Source organism: Molossus molossus, unplaced genomic scaffold (genome assembly GCF_014108415.1).
Source record: "Molossus molossus isolate mMolMol1 unplaced genomic scaffold, mMolMol1.p scaffold_m16_p_23, whole genome shotgun sequence".
Lineage (NCBI taxonomy): Eukaryota > Metazoa > Chordata > Mammalia > Chiroptera > Molossidae > Molossus > Molossus molossus.
Genome location: NW_023425359.1, coordinates 5,587,752 through 5,596,822, shown reverse-complemented (window position 1 = coordinate 5,596,822; position 9,071 = coordinate 5,587,752). Strand labels below are relative to the sequence as shown.

General features: G+C 46.8%; 1 pseudogene; it reads right to left on the bottom strand.

The window, feature by feature from the left end:
* Positions 1-898: 898 nt before the first annotated feature.
* On the bottom strand, positions 899-7,448 carry LOC118640738 (annotated as a pseudogene).
* Between the last annotated feature and the right edge of the window lie 1,623 nt (positions 7,449-9,071).

Here is a 9,071-nt window from a genome sequence, read left to right as displayed (position 1 = left end):
TCAGCATTGCACTGTGTGTTTCATCCGCGCTAAGATCACAACGTTCATGTGGTTTTGGATCACCTTGTTCTCCACTTCATAAGACTGTGTGAATGTTTCTTCAATGTTCTTAGCTATTCTTTGGCATTGTCATTCGTGAATGCCTTCATAATATTCACTACTGCCCTGGACGGTTTGGCTCAGCGGATAGAACATCAGACATGGACCAAAGAGTCACGGTTTCGATTCCCGTCAAGGGCACATACCCTGGTTGCGGCTTGGTCCCCAGCCCTGGTCGCGGTCTTGCAGGAGGCAACCAGTCGATGTGTCTCTCTCATGTCAATGTCTCTCTCTCTCTCTCTCTCTCTCTCCCTCCCACTGTATCTGAAGATAAATGGAAAAATATCCTCGAATGAGAATTAAAAAAAAAAATTCACTACTTGATGTGCCATAATTTATTGAAGAAACTCCCTGTTTAGGTGATCATTTTTCCCTGTCCTTTGATTGTTAACTCCGGCTCTGCAGACTGCTGGTTGGATCTGCATGCTGACTTCTTTGCTAACTCCCCTAAGGTCTACACTGCAGCGTCCCTGTACCTGGACTACAGAGGGTACCTCAGGGGGTTCTGACCAGGCCGAAGGGGGATGAAATACAGGAAAGTTTAGCATAACACGTGGCCCCTGTAAGCACTGAATGAATGGTAGATAATTTTATTAGAGATATTGGCATGAGCCTATTTGTAGATCAGTTTTTGCATGCATTTATGGTTTTTGGTTAAGATAATATCTTAGAGGTAAAATAGCTGAATTAATTGTATATTCATAATTTTTAATGAAATTATGACTTATTAATTTATACAAAAATTATACATTAAAGAATTGTTTTCCAAATTGTACAAAAACAAAGTCTAAAGCTGTTATTATTGGGATTCATGGGCCATGGTTTGCTCTTCTATCACTTGGTTCACAATTTTTGCCAGTTTCAGTCAGTGTAAGTTATCTGCGAAGCCACGAGCCTTCCAGATGATGCTCTGCAGGGTCTCTCTCGGGACCAGGATGCTGCATTCCCGGTAACACTTCCAAGCCTCTGGCGTTCCATCACTCAGCTCTTCGTCTCCACTCCGCTTCCCGGCCTAGGGGAGAACACTGAGCAATCAGGCCTCGGAGCCTGTCCAAGGCAACACTCGAGTCCCCAGCTCGGGTCGCACGGCTGTGGACATAAACACCATCCTCCGGCTTCGTGCTGAGGATTCCTCGTCCCCAGATGGGCTTGTTCACAGAGTCAGGGGCTTGGGGTGACTTTCAGAGCCTGGATTCACATGTCAGCCACTGTTCCGCATGCGCCCGCTGGAGCCCGGCGACCACCACCTCATCCACCTTCGGTTCAGCAGAGGGTAGAACTGTCCCGGGCCTCCGTCGGTGTCGCCAGGGCTGCTCCAACACTCCCTGGATTGTGAGTCCCTCCTCCGGTCTGACCTTCAGGAGCATCCTCACATCTATGTCCATCTCTGTTCCTCCGGGAACTCAAAACTGCCTGTCATGATGCTTCTTTGCACATCCTTTGGGACAGTCTGACTGTGGTGCTGCAGTAAAAAGGACGGTATCCGCACAGCGTCCTGTAGATAATGGCCTCTAGGGACCACGAGTCACAGCTCTTGTAAGTGAAGGGTGCTGGCCAGGTAGGTATGATGCCAGATTTCTCCTTCTGATGCCTCCTCTGTGCCTCTAATACAGGAGATGCTACATAATAAGAGGTGACTTGGGGTGCCATCAGGTTACTGTGGTCAATTTCGGCAAATCCCAAATCACACCCGTTCACTGGGGCACCCAAAGAGTTGCCTAAAGCTGTCACTGAAGAACAGATTCCCAGGCTTGAGGTGTCTGCGCCGTTAACAGGCAGCCGCCCTGTGGAGCCATCACTTTGTCACCTGGCCGGCTGGCTTCTGCGGCCAGTGTCGGGCTGGCTGACGGACACTGCCCTTCCCCTCCATCACTCCATCACTCCGTCACCACTGAGACTCGAGCCCGGGACTGACGCATGAGGAAACCACACTGTTTGCAAATATAATCTGAATTGTATCCGGGTGCGCAACACACATGTTGTGCAGATGAACCTCCTTTCTAGCTTTCGGACGATCCAAAGGATTTTCAGTGCCGCCTGGTCTTGGGTAGAGGTCCTCACGCAGACTCACCGGGACCGCTGATTCCAGCTCCCAGTTCGGGTCCAGGTGATATTCCATTCCTCTGGAGGGGGTTTCCTCAGAAAGCCTTCTTCTGGTTGCTCTGCTCCCCAGTGCTCTGAGGGGCCCCACGGCCGGAGGCGAGGCTGCTATTTAGCAACAACATTGCCGGATACTGCTAAGTGTCCGCCTGGGGACAGTAACAAAGTAGCAAAGGCCTTTTTGCCTGAGGCGTGTGCGATGGCTTCCACTCCCTCCCCTCTGTTTTCTTTACTGGCTTTGGATGATTTGGAGTTTTTTAATTGGCTATTTATATAGGCAGATATGGCATCTAGTTTTAATTTTTTATTTCTTTAATTACTACTGAGAATGAACATTTTCATATTTCATAAAATATTGCTTATCATTGCTTTCTTTGAGGAATTGTTTGTTTTGTATTTTTCCCATTTGCCTAATGAACGTCTCTGAACATTTTTTTTTTTAATTTGCAAAATTCTGACATAGTCAAATACTAGTACTTTATGGCTTCATTTAAACCTTTAACCCATCTCGGGTTTACTGGGGTTTGGTGGATGGAACCTTCATTTTCCTAAGTGTCTGTCTGTTGTGTGAGGGCCTCTTGCCCAGTGGACAAGTAAGTTTTTCACATTTTCAAGCACAAAACATTGTAAAATTAAATAAGTTGCCAGAATTTATCAAAAACACAAAAGAGATTAATATATTTCCATAAGTCTGGGCTTAATTAATACTACAAGGGCAAAATTGTTCATTTGGAAAGCATTTTCTGAAAATACCGGAACCCGGGAAGTTCAGACTGAGTTTTAGCCTCTCTCGTGAGAAAAACATTTATCAAAGGTAAGGATGTTCCATTTGTTCTCTAATTTCAGTATCAACAGCTCCATCTAAAAGTGATCACGTTTCTTATCTGCTACAAAATCATGAACTAAGTCAGCTTTTACTGGTGAGTACCCTGTTGGGGATGAACCATGAGGAAACCTCTAATATGTGGCACCTTATTTTCTTTTGATCATAGAACCCCTGGGAAGGTAACATAATTTTCTTGCTAATTAAAGAGTATAGCCCTGGCCAGTTTGGCTCAGCGGTAGAGCATCGGCCCATGGACCAATGAGTCTTGGGTTCGATTCTGGCCAAGGGCAAGTACCTCAGTTGTGGTTCATCCCTGACCCTGGTCAGGGGTAGTGTGGGAGGCAACCAGTCGATGTGTCCCTCTCACATCAATGTTTCTCTTTCTCCCTTTCTCTCCTTCTCTCTCCCTCCCACTCTATCTAAAGATAAATGGAAAAATGTCCTCAGGTGAGTATTAAACAAAATAAAAAATAAACATAAAGAGTAGAATATATAAATGTACTTTATAAGTGTAATATATACAAATGTATAGGTGTATGGGTGTGTGTGTATGTATTTTTTCCAAACATGAAGGACCCCAATGCAACACCCTCAATTACAAAGGAAGAAACAGGCTAGGACTGTAGTCTAAATACTTTTGATTTCATGATCTTGATAAGAATGGTCATATATATCCTGAATCATTTTCATGTACTATTTAGCAAAGTTTATTGCACTTTGTAATACACAACACACATACTAACAGTTTTAAATGATACAATGAAAATAGATATAACGGGATATTCCGATGTTGCCCTTCCTCACCCCAGTGGGACACACGCAAGCCACTGTGCAATAACCAGCGCAAGTGTTTCACTGACTTGTCCGTGGTCATGAGGTGGTGGCACAGAACTGGAATTGTGGTCTTCTCATTCCAAGTTGCATGTACTGCTGTTATATTGACCTGTTTCCTTCCAAATGTGTACTCAAGTGAGAACTGGGCCAAGATTGGCTGAGTTACTGATTTCACTCCTGCGAACTCTATCCTTTGCAATATCTTATTCCCACAAATAACTGAACTTTAGATTTCAGGCTAACATTAAAGGCACGCTTTTGCTAAATTTAGAATCACTAAAAATGACTTTAAGGTTATATCAGAGGGAAAGCTTCCACTTATTAATTTCCTGACATTGCATAACCCTGGCTTAAACCTCTGGTGTATTCTTAGAAAGGTCCCTACCCCATCCCTACCACGAGGCACTGAACCAACTTTAAAAATCCTAAAATTATAACACAAAGACATTTTCTTGTTTTTGTTGTTAATCCTCACCAAGGATATTTTCCCCTTGATTTTTAGACAGAGTGGAAGGGAAGGAGGGAGAGAGAGAGGAACATTGATGTGCGAGAGACTCATTGATCAGTTGCCTCCCCCACAACCCCGACAAAGACATTTCTTTAGAAACATAACTTTGTCTTCTTACTCTTGGGGGCGGGAGGGTGGGGGGGGTGGGTTTTTCCTAACCCACCTCCCCTCAGTTGGAAATAACTACAGTCCCATAAACCGAATACTGAATTTCTGAAATATATCTAACTTGATATAACCAGAATTCTCCTAAATGAAATGTTCTAAAACTGGAGCGGTTGTAGTTTGGAAAGAGCAAAGACGTTTCATGGACAATTCTTACCTTGACCCTTGATCAGTCTGACTCAGCATCCATTAAGCCCCGGGCAGAGCAAGTTTTCTGGCTCTGGGTTTCTCAGAGCAGGCTTATAGCTAGAGTCTTAGGTTCTGAGCCCTCATGAAGGATTTCGTGTTTGCAGTGTGGGTGTGTGCTTGTATGTGCATGCATGTGCATGTGTGCACAAACTTTCATAGGATGATCGTCGGGGCTATGTTTGTGTGCTATGCATTTTCTGGATCACCTGAACGGCCATCTTAAACTTAAGTACTGCGATGCAATTTCAGGGCCTGGACTGGCATTTGGGTTTATGATTGTAATAGTGCTGAGTAGGGCTGCTCTCATTATTGTGGGCTGAATTAGTCATGACTCCATTGCCCATCATAAGAACCCATTTCAAACTAGCTGCCTTGCAAAAGAGACGTGGACACCATAGATACCTACATCACAGGTCTCACGTCCACATGTTTAATTGGGGGCAACCTTCCAAGCCAGAGTGGTAGAGTATACACATTCCCCCAAGCTTTCATCTCACCAGGAGGTGTGCCTGGGTCGGGCAGGGCTGGACTTCTCAAAGCATGAGATGTCCCTCTAGGCAGAGACCCACTCCTATAGGGCTCCATATATGTATAAGGAGCTAGGAGGGGGGCATTTAGGTGGCTACGTAACCGTGGAACTTCCTGCTGGAGAAATTGTTGTCAGGAAGAAGGAATCTCAGGAGCCCAGGGGCCATGTTAGCCCAGCCTTCTGCTGAGCTTGCCCAGATCTGCAAAGCCAGCTCTCTGCTAAGCTACCAAAAAGGCATGAGAAAGAACCTCCAAGGCGACCTGGATTTGTCACCCTCACTAAGGTAAACTGACTGGTAATTGACTGGCTTTCCTAAATTGGAAGCTGGTTGAGCTCACTTCAGAGACCTAATCTCTGCCACAGAGATTGTTTGCCTCTCGGTTCTGTTGCTTGTTGTACGTGGCCCACACCTGAAAACAGGTTTTCTCCGGCAGCGGTGGGAACGGTCAAGGGTATGGTGTGGTGGGGATGGCCACATAAGCGCAGGAGGCTTACCACAGCCGTGTGAGAAGAAAGAGCGTTGTTCTTTCAGCTGCCATGTATAAAGCCCCAGGGTAGGGGTCCAGCTGAGCCTGCTTGGACCACTTGCCCACCCATATGCCTGGGGAGAATGAGCGGTACGTGTGGCCACATCTACATCATGTGGACACTCCTTTGGAGGGTGGGTGACTGTGCTTGGCTGCTCGTCACCATGCAGGAGGTGGAGAAGGATGGTTACCTAAAAGAAGGCATGTCAGGAAGAAAAGAATCAACTGATGTTCTTTGCACAGGCAAAGGAGCAGAGACAGAGCACAGTTCAGAAGGGATGCGTTTGATCTCAATGAATGCCAGATGGCATTGCAGCCTGGTCTGTGATGAAAGGTTCTGCAGTAGCTTGAACAGAAAGAAGTGGTAGCAAAATTAAGTGAACTCCTGGCACATGGTGACATACCAACTTTAAAAACAATGGCCTTCCAGCATCAGTACCATGATTATATTGCTAATGGTACATTAATGTTATTAAATTGTTTTTTCTATGGGCTCTTTTTGTATTTACTCAGTAAATATTTTATTTTCATTTGGCAATTGTGTACCTGGTTTACGTTTTATGTATTTTGCTAACATTATAGTAAAAATAACTTTAGGAATACGAGGCTTGAATATCCTTCTTTTATGAGATCCATATATTACTTAATTCCGAGAAGCCTTGCTAGAATATCCATTTCATCTGAGATCCACTCTCCTTTTTCAGGCTAAACTCTCGAATTCCTCCAGTCTTGTTGCACATGATACATTTTTTAGCTCCTTTAGACCAGGGAGTCCCTGATGGACAGTGGGATACTCTGGGAGTTCTAGACCCATTGCAGAGGCTGTACCAACACCACAGGTGTCCTCGACATTCTGAAACGCCCCTTTATGCGGGGTATTCTCCCCTGCTGAGAACCACTGTCAAGGTACCTGGGTGCCAAAGAGGGCAAAACCCATGGCTTTAGAATGCCGACCCCTTAAGTATAGCACCCAGAACTGAACATGATGGCCCGTGCATGGTCTACCTGCTAAAATGCGGAGAGAAACACTTCCGTTGAATCCATAACTCAATTAATTGCCTATCTGGTTCTCGCTTTGTCTCTCCTTGACTTTGAGTCTTCTCGTTATGATTACGGTAGACGGGAGGGGGCTTCCCAGGTCTTCCTTCGAGGAAGAACTTCTGCCCCCTGCCAGCTCCTGTGGGGTCTGCCTGGCCCTGGCCCTGGCCCTCCTGTGTGGCCGCACCTAGTGAACATTTCGGCCAGCCAAGGACACTCCGATGGTCAGTCTTTGCTTCAGAGTTCCCTGCCAGGTCAGCCAGCCGTTCCCTGGGTCTGCATCACAGCCCACCGTCTTCCTCTGCCTCTTCCTCTGCCTCTTCCTCCACCGTCTTCCTCTGCCCGCTCGCTTCCTCCTGGCTACGGGCTGTGTTTGTGTCCCCCGCAAAGTCATCCGTGGAAACCTACGTCCCAGTGCGGTGGGGTTTGGAGGTGGGCCTTTGGGAATGATGAGCCTTTATGAATGGGATTAGTGCCCTTACAGAAGAGATCCCAGAGGGCTCCCTCGCCCCTCCCATGTGAGGACACAGTCAGAAGACAGCCAGCTAGGAACCAAGAAATGGCTCTCACCTTGACCTTGGACTTCCGATCTCCAGAACGACAAGAAAGAAATGCCTGTTGCTTGCGAGCCATCCAGTCTATGGTATTCTATTATAGCAGCCGGAATGGGCCAAGACACCCCCTTCCTCTCACAGGTGTGATCTCTAATAAGCATCTTACACCCCTCACTCCACCTCGGAAGGGTCCAACTGTGACTGACTGTACTCAGATGGACTGTGCTGTGCCGGCTGCCCCACTGTGTGCTTCCCCTGCCCAGGTCTCTAGACAGCCCTGCGGTTCCCTGTACAGGGGCGTGCTGCTGTTCCCCGCGGCCTGAGGATTCCCTGGGGCCCTGGGGTGAGAGATGGCAAAGAGCATTTTAAATCAGCAGGCTCCCAAGCATTGTTGTTTCCTGGAAAATGTACAATACTTGACATTTCTTGAGTGTGTGTATGTAGCAGGCACTGCCTTAAGCATTGCATGTGGATTAACTCATCGCAACCTTATTGCTGATACTGGAATTTCTCCAGGTTTTTAGGTAAGGAAACTGAAGCATAGAACATCAGCCAGTCGGTGAGTCGGTAGAGCTAGGGTTTCAAGTTGGGCAGTCTTACTTCCGAGCCCATGTGTCCATCAAACCTGTGCACACACCAGGATCACCTGGATGGCTTGTTCAAGCCCAGGTGGTGGCCCCACTCCGAGGACCTGTGCAGGAGGTCCAAGGTGGGGCCCAAATATTTGCATTTCTAACAAGTGTCCAGGTGATGCTGATGCCAGTGACCACCCTCAGGTACCCACTGCGTACATGATATGCCCTATCAATAAAATGACAGCTGCCGTCGTGTGGGAGGCATGGCTGTCCACATGGGGAAGAAGAGTTTGCTGGCAGTGCATTTGGGGAACAGTAGCTGGATGAACTTGTCATGAGTTCTCCAACATCACGCATTTCTCATCATCTGGGTGCTGGGCCCTTCTCTGGTGCCCACGTGGGGCAGGTACGTCTGGCAACAGCATCCTGATCGCCACACCGAGCACTGCGTTCCTCGGATTTGAGGTGGACCTATGACTGATGGATACAAGCTAAGGCACCTGAAGGGTGCATTGCTCGGGCACCGTAAACTAGACCTGTAAGGAGGGAAGACTGGCCCATGGTAAGGCCCCAAGATGCACAACATAGTCTCACACACGGTATTTCAGAAATTTGGCTTCACCTGAAACACCAATCAGAAAGAATATATGTACCCCCATGTTTGTAGCAGCACTATTTACAATAGCTAAGATCTGAAAACAGCCCAAGTGTCCACCAGTAGACGAATGGATAAAAAAGCTGTGGTACATGTACACAATGGAGTACTATGCAGCTGTAAGAAAGAAAGATCTCTTATCCTTTGAGACGACATGGAGGGACCTGGAAAGTATTATCCTAAATGAAATAAGCCAAGCAGAAAAAGACAAATACCACATGATCTCACTTATATACGGAATATAATGAACATAACAGTCTGAGGAAAACGGTAGACCCAGAAACATGGAAGAAGGGCACAGACTGATATTCGTCAGAAGAGGGGGTGGGGGGGTGGGAAGAGATAAACCACAGAACTTATATGCATGTATGCATGATCAATGGACATGGACAACAAAGCCGGGGATGGGACGGGGGTGGGGTGGGGAGGGGGGTGCCAATGGGGTAGAAAAGGAGAAACATCTGTAACAAAA